The following is a 13512-nucleotide window of genomic DNA, read 5'->3' as shown; positions in this document are numbered from 1 at the left end:
TGATGCCCAGCCTGACACAGCAACTAGACTGTTATTTAGAGGAGTGGTCAAAAAGGGATGAAGGGTCCTTTACGTCCCCTCTCTGGTCGTCCGTCTTTTCTCTCTCAATTCAATTCAAAGGGCTTTACTGGCATGGGAAACATATGTTTACATTGCCAAAGCAAATGGAATAGACAATAAACAAAAGGGAAATTAACAAGGGAAACATTAGTAAACATTACCCTCACAAAAGTTTTAAAAGAATATAGACATTTCAAATGTTATAGTATTGGCTATGTACAGTGTTGTAACAATGTGCAAATAGTTGAAGTATGAAAGGGAAAATAAATAAACAGATACATTTGTTTTTTTTCAATGTTTACAATGTTGTTTGTGCTCCGCTATTTTCGGGCCACAAACCTTGCTGCTGTGATTGCACACTGCGGTTTTCTCCTAACAGATTTGGGATTTTATCCATGTTTGATTTGTTTAACATTCTTTGTGGGTTTGTGTAATCTGTGGGAAATATGTGTCTCTAATGTGGTCATACATTTGGCAGGAGGTTAGGAAGAGTAGCTCAGTTTCCACCTCATCTTGTGGGCAGTGTGCACATAGCCTGTCTTCTATTGAGAGCCAGGTCTGCCTATGGCGGCCCCTCTCAATAGCAAGGCTATGCTCACAGAGTCTGTACATAGTCAAGGATTTTCACAGTGGTCAGGTATTCCCCCACTGTCTATTGTCTGTTTAGGGCCATATAGCATTCCAATTTGCTCCAGTGTGTCAAATAGTTATCTTTTTGCTTTCTCATAATTTGTTTGGGTCTAATTGTGTTGCTCTCCTGGGGCTCTGTGGGGTCTGTTTGTGTTTTTGAACAGAGCCCCAGAACCAGCTGCCTGAGGGGACTCTTCTCTAGTTTCCTATCTCTGTAGGTGAGGGCTTTGGGTTTAGGCATCGCTTCCTTTTAGGTGGTTGTAGAATTGAACAGCTCTTTTCTGGATTTTTATAACTAGTGGGTATAGTCATAATTCTGCTCTGCATATATTGTTTGGAGTTTTGCGTTGTACACAAAGTATATGTTTGCAGAATCCTGCATACAGTCTCAATTGGGTGTTTGTCCCATTTTGTAAATTCTTGGTTGGCGAGTGGAACCCAGACCTAAACCATAGAGGGCAATCAATGGGTTTGATAACTGATTGAAGTATTTTTTGCCAGATCTTAATTGGGATGTTGAGTTTAATGTTCCTTTTGATGGCATAGAAGGCCCATCTTGCCTTGTCTCTTAGATCGTTCACAGCCTTGTGGAAGTTACCTGTGGTTGATGTTTAGGCCGAGGTAGGTGTAATTCTTTGTGCTCTCGGGCAGGTATTCCCAAACTGGGTAGGGGAAGCACAATGCCGTCGGGGGTCCGCCAAATAAAAATGTGATTCACTTTTTAAAAATGTTTAAATACCATTTATATTTTTCAACAAGGTAATGCATTTGGGTGAGTTTTTTTTCTCGCCTGAGTAGCCTCGTTTCACTGCCAAAAATCAAATTAAACCATCTAGTGTTCAGCAAAATAACAACACAATGTCAAATGCAGGTACCCATGTCAAAAAATTAACATCCAGTCACATTAACCGTTACTGTCTCGCGGGAATTCCACTAACGGTCCGTATGTAGCCAAACGTAGCTACTGCTCATTCCGTTTGCTCGGAAATTGATACATGGTTAAAAAAAGTAAGGCCTGTGTCAATAGAGACACATACCAGCTCTACTGGTAGTACTGCAACTACCAGCAGTACTACACCTGCACCTGTCGACGACACAAGTTGTTCTGCTTCCACGAGCACATCCAATGCTAGCATCAGTAATTCTACATGTGTTGTTAGCCCAGCTAGCATGGACATTGACAGTTGTGAATCTGATGCTACTGCCCCCTTACCCAGGAAAGCACAAGAACAACAGACAGGGACGTTGGACCATTGAAGAGGCGCAAATATGATGAGAACTGCATTGATTTGGGGTTCACTTCTATTGGGAGTAGTGCCTTTCCTCAGCCACAGAATGTGTTATATGTTTAAAAGTACGGTCTCACAACTCGATGAAACCTTCACTCTTGCGCAGACATTTAGAAACAAAACATGCCAATTTGAAAAATACGAGTTTTTTGAGCGAGAATTAAGACGACTTTCAAGTAGTAAGACATGTATAAAAGCAACAGATACCATTAATAACAAGGAGCTAGAAACATCTTATATGGTGAGCTACCGAGTGACAAGGACAGGGAAGCCCCTTACCATTGTGGAGGACTTAATTCTTCCTGCTGCCACGGATATGGCTGGGACATTGTTGGGGGAAAAGGTCGAAAAAACTATACAGACAATGCCTTCATCAAACAACACTGTTTCACGACACATCAGTGACATGGCAGGAGGTGTTTTGAAACAATTACTGCTTCGCATACAAGCCAGTGAATTCTATGCTTTACAGCTGGATGAGTCAACAGACGTGGTGGGCCTGGCACAGCTTCTGGTATATGTCTGTTACAGCTGGATGAGTCAACAGACGTGGTGGGCCTGGCACAGCTTCTGGTATATGTCTGTTACAGCTGGATGAGTCAACAGACGTGGTGGGCCTGGCACAGCTTCTGGTATATGTCTGTTACAGCTGGATGAGTCAACAGACGTGGTGGGCCTGTCACCTCTTCTGGTATATGTCTGTTATGTTTATGGGGGGTCAATTAAGGAAGACATCCTCTTCTGCAAACCACTGGAAACCAGGACAACATGAGAGGATCTTTTTTAAAGCACTGGACAGCTTTGTGACATCAAATGGACTTTGCTGGTCAAGATGTGTTGGTATCTGTACTGTTGGTGCAAAAGCCATGACAGGGAGACAACGTGGAGTGGTAACGCGCATGCAAGCAGTTGCTCCTAATGCCACTTGGGTAAACTGCAGCATTCACTGAGTTGCAATGATATGGGCAGCGACCATGTAACGATTTTACAACATACAGAAGTGCGCTGGTTGTCAAGGGGCAAAGTAATGACACGTTTTTTTGAATTGAGAGACGAGCTTAAAGTTTTCTTTACTGACCATTATTTCCACTTGTCTGACACCTTGCATGATGATGAGTTTCACACACGACTGGCCTATCTGGGTGATGTTTTTTCTCGCCTGAATGATCTGAATCTAGGAATACAGGGACTCTCCGCAACTATATTCAATGTGCAGGACAAAATAGAGGCTATGATTAAGAAGTTGGAGCTCCTCTCTGTCTGCGTTAGCAAGGACAACACACAGGACTTTTCATCATTGTATGATTTTTTGTGTGCAAATGAACTCACGCTTACGGACAACGTCAAATGTGATATAGCGAAGCACCTGAGTGAGTTGGGTGCGCAATTACACAGGTACTTTCCTCAAATGGATGACACAAACAAATCAATTTGTTATCCCTTTCATGCCCTGCCTCGAGGCCACTTATCGATATCTGAACAAGAGAGACTCATCAAAATTGCAACAAGCGGTTCTGTGAAAATTGAATTTAATCAGAAGCCACTGCCAGATTTTTGGATTGGGCTGCACTCAGAGTATCCGAGTATCAGGAAAAAACCCTCTCCAATACAACCCAGCATTGCAGAGTTATGAGCATCCTTTCAAGAACACCCTTCTTATTAACTTGTCAGTTAATAGAGAGCCCCATCTAAATTGCAATAAACAGTTCTGTGAAAATTGTATTTAATCAGAAGCCACTGCTACATTCTGGATAGGGCTGCACTCAGAGTTTTCTGCCTTGACAAATCACGCTGTTAAGACACTGATGCCCTTTGCAACCACGTACCTATGTAAGAGTGGATTCTCAGCGCTCCCTAGCATGAAACTAAATACAGGCACAGACTGTGTGTGGGAAATGATTTAAGACTGAGACTCACTCCAATACAACCCAACTTTGCAGAGTTATGAGCATCCTTTCAAGCACACCCTTCTCATTAATCTGTGGTGAGTTATTCACAATTTTAGATTAACAAGTTTTTTATGTAAGATGGTTAAATAAAGAGCAAAATTATAAGAGCTCTTTGTCACTTCCTACGAGCCGGATTGTAACAAAAACTCACACTCATTCTTATGTTTAATAAATGTATCGTATAGTGTGTGTGTGGCAGGTTTACAATGATGGCAAAAAACAACATTTGAGAGTGAGCTGACCCTGGTGCTAGAGGGGGTACACAGCTGGAGGTTGAATGTTTGAAGGGGTACGGGACTATAAAAAGTTTGGGAACCACTGCTGTAGAGGAACAGTGTCAGGATAGAATTTGTATTTGTTGTCTTGGCTACTGGACCTTTTTTGTGTTACTGAGATTCATTGTCAGGGCCCAAGTCTGACGCAATTTGTGTAGAAGATCTAGGTTCGGCTGTAGGCTCTCCTTGGTTGTGGACAGAAGCACCAGATCATCTGCAAACAGTAGACATTGGATTTCTGAGCCCAGTAGGGTGAGGCCGTGCACTCCAGACTGTTCTAGTGCCCTCACCAATTGATGTATATAAAAAAAGAAACGTCCTCTTACTGTCAACTGCGTTTATTTTCAGAAAACTAACGTGCAAATATTTGTATGAACATAACAAGATTCAACAACTGAGACTTAAACTGAACAGGTTCCACAGACATGTGACTAACAGAAATTGAATAATGTGTCCCTGAACAAAGGGACAAAATCAAAAGTAACAGTCAGTATCTGGTGTGGCCACCAGCTGCATTAAGTACTGCAGTGCATCCTCCTCCTCATGGACTGCACCAGATTTGCCAGTTCTTGCTGTGAGATGTTGATAAAATAATTAAAATGTTGAAAGATAATGATTAAATAATTCCACTCTGAATCCTTATAATTGTATGAACTGGATTAGAATCATAAAATTATAATTAATGATGTGTGTAGTTTTAGTTAGAATTAGGGTAAAACAATATATCTGTACAATATATCTTTATAGTATCTTAAACACAGACTGAGCAAAATTCGGTGCCGACCTGGCTATGAGAGATTTGGGAGAGGGCAGGGAGTACTTCTCACGGTCTCCCTAATCTTGGTGGAGGACAGGGAGTGCTTCTCACGGTCCCCCTAATCTTTGTCGGCTGGGTAGTGATACAGTATGTGTGAAGGTATGTGCGTAAGGAGCCAGTATAAAATGGATGGTTTTGTACAACGGGCTAGGACGTCCTCGTGAATAAACATTAAACATGTGGGCTTTTGTAGCTGGAACTGTCTGTTTCATTCAACCATAATCTTACAAATTCTGGGTTGCAGACTGAGCAGTTTAATTGAAGTTCAGTTTATGAACATTGATAACATAATTCACATAACAGATGTTACCCCACTCTTCCACCAAGGAACCTGCAAGTTCCCAGACATTTCTGGGGGGAATGACCCTAGCCCTTACCCTCCGATCAAACAGATCCCGGACATGCTCAATGGGATTAAAATCCCGACTATTCGCTGGCCATGGCAGAACACTGACATTCCTGTCTTGCAGGAAATCACTCACAGAACGAGCAGTATGGCTGGTGGCATTCTCATGCTGGAGGGTCATGTCAGGATGAGCCTGCAGGAAGGATACCACATGAGGGAGGAGGATGTCTTCCCTGTAACGCAGAGCGTTGAGATTGCCTGCAATGACAACAAGCTAAGTCCGATGATGTTGTGACACACCGTCCCAGACCATGATGGACCCTCCACCTCCAAATCGATCCTGCTCCAGAGTACAGGCCTTGGTGTAACGCTCATTCCTTCGACGATAAACGCGAATCCGACCATCACCCCTGGTGAAACAAAACCGCTATTGGTCAGAGAAGAGTACTTTTTGCAGGTCCTGTCTGGTCCAGCGACAGTGGGTTTGTTTCCGTAGGTGATGTTGTTGCCGGTGATGTCTGGTGAGGACCTGCCTTACAACAGGCCCTCAGTCCAGCCTCTCTCAGCCTATTGTGGACAGTCTGAGCACTGATGGAGGAATTGTGCGTTCCTGGTGTAACTTGGGCAGTTGTTGTTGCCATCCTGTACCTGTCCCGCAGGTGTGATGTTCGGATGTACCGATCCTGTGCAGGTGTTGTTACACGTGGTCTGCCACTGCGAGAATGATCAGCTGTCCCTGTAGCGCTGTCTTAGGCGTCTCACAGTACGGACATTGCAATTTATTTCCCTGGCCACATCTGCAGTCCTCGTGCCTCATTTCAGCATGCCTAAGGCACATTCACGCAGATGAGCAGGGACCCTGGGCATCTTTCTTTTGGTGTTTTTCAGAGTCAGTAAAAAGGCCTCTTTAGTGTCCTAAATTTTCACAACTGTGACCTTAATTGCCTACCGTCTGTAAGCTGTTAGTGTTTTAACTTAGGGACAGGAGTCCCACTAGCGGAGTGCGTGCAATTAAAATAAAAATTATGGATATTAAACATTTAGGTGTCTTATATCGGCGGAAAGCTTAAATTCTTGTTAATCTAACTGCACTGTCCGATTTACAGTAGCTATTACAACGAAAACATGCCATGAGATTGTTTGAGGACGGTGCACTTACTTTTTGAAAATCTTCCTCTGATTTGTCATCCAAAGGTCCCAGCAATAACATGTATTGTCGTTTTGTTAGATAAAGTCCTTCTTTATATCCCAAAAAGTCAGTTTAGTTAGCACCATCGATTTGAGTAATCCTCTCGTTCAACGTGCAGAGAAAAGAATCCGAAAATCTACCCCTAAACTTTGTTTCAACAAGTCAAAATAAGTTTCTATATACTCCTCAGATGCCCTAAAATGTAATCAAACTATAATATTTCTTACGGAAAGAAGTTTGTAAACACAAATGTCCAAGACTGTGTCCCTGTAATAAAACTGATATTTTTTATTCGTTTTTGAAGTTACAAGCCTGAAACCTTGAACATAGACTGCTGACAGCCTGTGGAAGCCATTGGAATTTCATCCAAGGAGCTAATTTTCAATATGACCTTTTGCGTGCCTTTCTAAGAGGATGGTCTCTCAAAAAAAATCAGGTTGGTTTTTCTTTGGATTTTCTCCTACATTATTTTAACATTTCTACAAACTTCAAAGTGTTTTCTTTCCAATGGTACCAATTATATGCATATCCTGGATTCAGGGCCTGAGCAACAGGCAGTTTACTTTGGGCACGTCATTCAGGTGGAAATTGAGAAAAAAGGGGCCTAGCCCTAAGAAGTTTTAACGACCGTTCCACAGGGGCATATTCATTAATTGTTTATGGTTCATTGAACAAGCATGGGAGACAGTGTTTAAACCCTTTACAATGAAGATCTGTGAAGTTATTTAGATTTTTACGAATTATCTTTGTAAGACAGGGTCCTGAAAAAGGGACGTTTCTTTTTTTGCTGAGTTTATGTTGCATCCCTCTGTCTCCCCTCTCTCTCTCTCTACTCTCTCTCTTGTCTCTTCTCTCCCTCTCTCTGTCTCTTCTCTATGTCCTCTCTCTCTCTACTATCTCTCTCTCTCTTTGTCTCTCTCTGTATCTCTATCTCTACTTTCTCTCCTGTGTCTAAAGTCTTGTTGTGTATTCACTGCATTCGAACACTGTCTCTGGGCTCCCTCTAGTGGTGAATTGCGACTGGTACACAGTTGATTACTTAGGTTGTATCAGCTAGTTTATTATTGCTAGTGAATTACAGCAATGTTTGAATATCCGAAAATAGGTGTACTGTAATGTACTGTACGTGTCTGTCGTTATAAGGAGTGCTTTCCTCTTGCCTAGCATGACAGTGAGAAGTGCATGATGCCCTGTAACAACCCACATGTGAACACTTTGGAGAGGACTGCATTTAGACCCAGTCACAGTCTCCTAAGCCCTTCACTAACACACACATTTTAAATACTTCATTTGAATCCACCATACAAATTTACAAAAGAAGGATCCAAACATTTCGAAGGTCCCTGTCTGCATGGCCCTCCAGGGTACAGGAAGCACCTCCTTCTCCAAACAGCTAGGCTGCCCACGACAGCTGAAACAGAGCAGTACCTAGCCAATTGCATTGCTGTAGGTTTGTCAGCCCGCAATCTTGAGGCCACACACTGCAAGCCTGTGTACGTGGTTAAGACTGCCAAATATCAGCACCACCAGCTTGTACCTCCACCCAGGCTGTCCTAGCACCACCAGCTTGTACCTCCACCCAGGCTGTCCCAGCACCACCAGCTTGTACCTCCACCCAGGCTGTCCCAGCACCACCAGCTTGTACCTCCACCCAGGCTGTCCCAGCACCACCAGCTTGTACCTCCACCCAGGCTGTCCCAGCACCACCAGCTTGTACCTCCACCCAGGCTGTCCCAGCACCACCAGCTTGTACCTCCACCCAGGCTGTCCCAGCACCACCAGCTTGTACCTCCATCCATGCTGTCCCAGAACCACCAGCTTGTACCTCCACCCAGGCTGTCCCAGCACCATGAGGGGCTGGTACTGAAGCAGCATGTCAGAAAAGGCTGCTCCATGTAGCCGTCCAATCAGCACCTCCCCCTGACCTCCCCACAAATATATCTGGTGTATTTGGTACACAGGAAAACACATCATCATCAACATAAAACCAGCTTCCCCTTACACAAGAATGTTTCTCCATGTGTGCTGTTGGTGAGACCACTTGTCTCAACTCGCTGGCTATCAGGTCAACAAGGCGGTCAACAAGGATTTGTGAATCCTTGTATGAACAGCAGCCATTCACAACATGGGAAATGGACTCCATTACATTTGACTCGTGTAGAATACAACATGACTCATGGTTTGCATGGTACCAGAGTGCTACATTGTATTTTGTTGAAGGCACAGTTATGCCGAAACGTTGGCGATTTACCCAGTAAATACCTGGGAGTCTATAGTGTGTAAGACTCTTTATTTGTTTTATAGCTCATAGAACTTGCAGCCTCGCCTTAACAGCAAAGATGAGAATGTCCTCGCCAACGGCAGCATTCTGGTACATGGAATGGGAGCAGTGAGTTTCCCCTGCAGCCTCAGGCCGGTCCAGTGTTGCAGTAGCTCCATCCGTCTGATACCGAGGAGTGTTGTCCTGCATGTAGGATGAGATGTTCCATCATGGGTGACAGAAGTCTCCACAACAACACCACGATCTGCCACAACTGCATCAGAGGCCGTCACTGGCTCAGTTTCCATATCAGTCCGTGTCCACCTGAGCTTCACTCCAGTCCTGTTCCACAGGTCGTTGATGTCCAGCCAGTCTGACCAGACTCCAAAGCCCGCAGCACGAGTGTCCAATTTTCCATTGGCCTTCATCCTGAAGCCCAGGAAGTTGTCCTCAGTGTCCTTGGCCAGTGGAACCTTCCGACTCCGTAGGTCCAGAAGGAGGGAAGCTCTGGCTAACTCTGGCTAATCGTCACTGTTGAGCATGTTCAACAGGTGAGTCAGTCTGGTAGCAGTGTAAATCCACACAACATTCAGGACACCTAAACCCTCCTCTCTTTGGCTCAGGAAGTCAATGTCACATGTGGTGTGTTGAAGCAGAGCCACTCTCTCACCTCTTGAACAGTTCTGTTATTCATTTCCCTCAGAACCTTCTGTGGGAGAGGCACATTTGCAAGCAGATGTTGAATCTTTGCTAGGGCCACCTTTCTCACAAATCAAATGTTATTTGTCACATGCTCTGAATACAACCTTACCGTGAAATGCTTACTTACAAGCCCTTAACCAACAATGCAGTTCAAGAAAGAGTTAAGAAAATATTTACTAAATAAGCTAAAGTAAAAATAGTAAAATACAAATAAAAAGTAACACAATAAAATAACATTAACAAGGCTATATACAGGGGTACTGGTACCGAATCTCTGTGTGGAGGTTAGGGTTAGTCAAGTTATTTTGTACATGTACTGTAGGTAGGGGTAAAGTGACTATGCATAGATAATGAACAGCAAATAGCAGCAGTGTAAAAACATATGGAAGGGGGGGGGGGGGGGGTCAATGTAAATAGTCCAGGTGGCCATTTGATTAATTGTTCAGCACTCTTATGCCTGGATGTAGAAGCTGTTATGGAGCCTTTTGGTCCTAGACTTGGCGCTCCAGTACCTCTTGAGAAAACAGCCTTTGACTTGGGTGACTGGAGTCTCTGACAATTTTTTGGGCCTTCCTCTGATACCACCGAGTGTATAGGTCCTGGATGGTAGGAAGCTTGGCCCCAGTGATGTACTGGGCCGTACTCACTACCCTCTGTAGTGCCTTATGGTCAGATGCCGAGCAGTTGCCATACCAGGCGGTGATGCAACCGGTCTTTACAGTCTTGAGGAGGAAAAGGTGTTGTCGTGATCTCTGTGGTAACTTGTATATGGATGTATGATCTCTGTGGTAACTTGTATATGGATGTATGATCTCTGTGGTAACTTGTATATGGATGTATGATCTCTGTGGTAACTTGTATATGGATGTATGATCTCTGTGGTAACTTGTATATGGATGTATGATCTCTGTGGTAACTTGTATATGGATGTATGATCTCTGTGGTAACTTGTATATGGATGATGATCTCTGTGGTAACTTGTATATGGATGCATGATCTCTGTGGTAACTTGTATATGGATGATGATCTCTGTGGTAACTTGTATATGGATGATGATCTCTGTGGTAACTTGTATATGGATGTATGATCTCTGTGGTAACTTGTATATGGATGTATGATCTCTGTGGTAACTTGTATATGGATGATGATCTCTGTGGTAACTTGTATATGGATGTATGATCTCTGTGGTAACTTGTATATGGATGTATGATCTCTGTGGTAACTTGTATATGGATGCATGATCTCTGTGGTAACTTGTATATGGATGTATGATCTATGTGGTAACTTGAATATGGATGTATGATCTCTGTGGTAACTTGTATATGGATGTATGATATCTGTGGTAACTTGTATATGGATGATGATCTCTGTGGTAACTTGTATATGAATGCATGATCTCTGTGGTAACTTGTATATGGATGCATGATCTCTGTGGTAACTTGTATATGGATGATCTCTGTGGTAACTTGTATATGGATGATGATCTCTGGTAACTTGTATATGGATGTATGATCTCTGTGGTAACTTGTATATGGATGTATGATCTCTGTGGTAACTTGTATATGGATGTATGATCTCTGTGGTAACTTGTATATGGATGATGATCTCTGTGGTAACTTGTATATGGATGTATGATCTCTGTGGTAACTTGTATATGGATGCATGATCTCTGTGGTAACTTGTATATGGATGTATGATCTCTGTGGTAACTTGTATATGGATGTATGATCTCTGTGGTAACTTGTATATGGATGTATGATCTCTGTGGTAACTTGTATATGGATGTATGATCTCTGTGGTAACTTGTATATGGATGATGATCTCTGTGGTAACTTGTATATGGATGATGATCTCTGTGGTAACTTGTATATGGATGTATGATCTCTGTGGCAACTTGTATATGGATGTATGATCTCTGTGGCAACTTGTATATGGATGATGATCTCTGTGGTAACTTGTATATGGATGATGATCTCTGTGGTAACTTGTATATGGATGTATGATCTCTGTGGTAACTTGTATATGGATGATGATCTCTGGTAACTTGTATATGGATGATGATCTCTGTGGTAACTTGTATATGGATGTATGATCTCTGTGGTAACTTGTATATGGATGTATGATCTCTGTGGTAACTTGTATATGGATGATGATCTCTGTGGTAACTTGTATATGGATGATGATCTCTGTGGTAACTTGTATATGGATGATGATCTCTGTGGTAACTTGTATATGGATGTATGATCTCTGTGGTAACTTGTATATGGATGATGATCTCTGTGGTAACTTGTATATGGATGTGTGATCTCTGGTAACTTGTATATGGATGTATGATCTCTGTGGTAACTTGTATATGGACGTATGATCTCTGGTAACTTGTATATGGATGATGATCTCTGGTAACTTGTATATGGATGATGATCTCTGTGGTAACTTGTATATGGATGTATGATCTCTGTGGTAACTTGTATATGGATGATGATCTCTGTGGTAACTTGCATATGGATGTATGATCTCTGTGGTAACTTGTATATGGATGTATGATCTCTGTGGTAACTTGTATATGGATGTATGATCTCTGTGGTAACTTGTATATGGATGTATGATCTCTGTGGTAACTTGTATATGAATGCATGATCTCTGTGGTAACTTGTATATGGATGCATGATCTCTGTGGTAACTTGTATATGGATGATGATCTCTGTGGTAACTTGTATATGGATGATGATCTCTGTGGTAACTTGTATATGGATGATGCTCTCTGTGGTAACTTGTATATGGATGTGTGATCTCTGGTAACTTGTATATGGATGTATGATCTCTGTGGTAACTTGTATATGGATGATGATCTCTGTGGTAACTTGTATATGGATGCATGATCTCTGTGGTAACTTGTATATGGATGCATGATCTCTGTGGTAACTTGTATATGGATGCATGATCTCTGTGGTAACTTGTATATGGATGTGTGATCTCTGGTAACTTGTATATGGATGTATGATATCTGTGGTAACTTGTATATGGATGTATGATCTCTGTGGTAACTTGTATATGAATGCATGATCTCTGTGGTAACTTGTATATGGATGCATGATCTCTGTGGTAACTTGTATATGGATGATCTCTGTGGTAACTTGTATATTGATGTGTGATCTCTGGTAACTTGTATATGGATGTATGATCTCTGTGGTAACTTGTATATGGATGTATGATCTCTGTGGTAACTTGTATATGGATGTATGATCTCTGTGGTAACTTGTATATGGATGCATGATCTCTGTGGTAACTTGTATATGGATGATCTCTGTGGTAACTTGTATATGGATGATGATCTCTGTGGTAACTGGTATCTGTACAGGGTGAACTGTAAACTAGTCCATAAAAAGGGGTTTTGTTGTCTTTAGGAATTCGGTCATATCTGCATTAGATCTCATCCCCCACACAAGCCTTTAGATGCTGTGACACCCTGTGGAGATTGGGCCTGGATGATCAGGTTACTGTAACTTGGTATCGTTTGATTGTTGGTGGTTGTTTTGATTTTGAAAGAGTTACACCCTCAAATGTTCTAAATGGAATGAAATGCCTTTGATCTGCGTCCTGCCCATAGAATAAGGTTGTATGAAATGCTTCTATTGTAAGCTACCCGGGGATTCAGCCTAAGTAGTTCTGTTATGTTCATGCTTTGTAACTCAAGGATCTTCATGCCTAGAATAATGCCTTTACCTTTATTTAAATAGTTATGTTATGCCAGTTATGAACAAATTCTTATTTTCATTCACGGCCTAGGAACAGTGGGTTAACTGCTTTGTTCAGGGGCAGAACGACAGATTTTTACCTTGTCAGCTCGGGGATTCGATCTTGCAACCTTTCGGTTACTAGTCCAATGCTCTAACCACAAGGCTACCTGCTGCCCCATGTGCTGCCCTGTTCATTTTACAATGTTAATACTTGCCTTGATAGATCTCAAATAGTATTTGAACCCAGGGTTGGTGGTG

The 13512-nt window shown here is 42.3% G+C and overlaps 1 protein-coding gene across 2 annotated transcripts in view; it reads left to right on the top strand.

Annotated features, from left to right (window-relative positions):
• The window catches only part of si:dkey-34e4.1 (carboxyl-terminal PDZ ligand of neuronal nitric oxide synthase protein), a 191131-nt gene that overhangs the window by 112646 nt on the left and 64973 nt on the right, over window positions 1-13512 (top strand). The window lies entirely within an intron of this gene.

This window comes from Oncorhynchus mykiss, chromosome 5, assembly GCF_057628025.1.
Source record: "Oncorhynchus mykiss isolate SJ-2025 chromosome 5, ASM5762802v1, whole genome shotgun sequence".
NCBI lineage: Eukaryota > Metazoa > Chordata > Actinopteri > Salmoniformes > Salmonidae > Oncorhynchus > Oncorhynchus mykiss.
The sequence above is the reverse complement of the archived record's forward strand: the minus strand, read 5'-3'. Positions and strand labels throughout refer to the sequence as shown.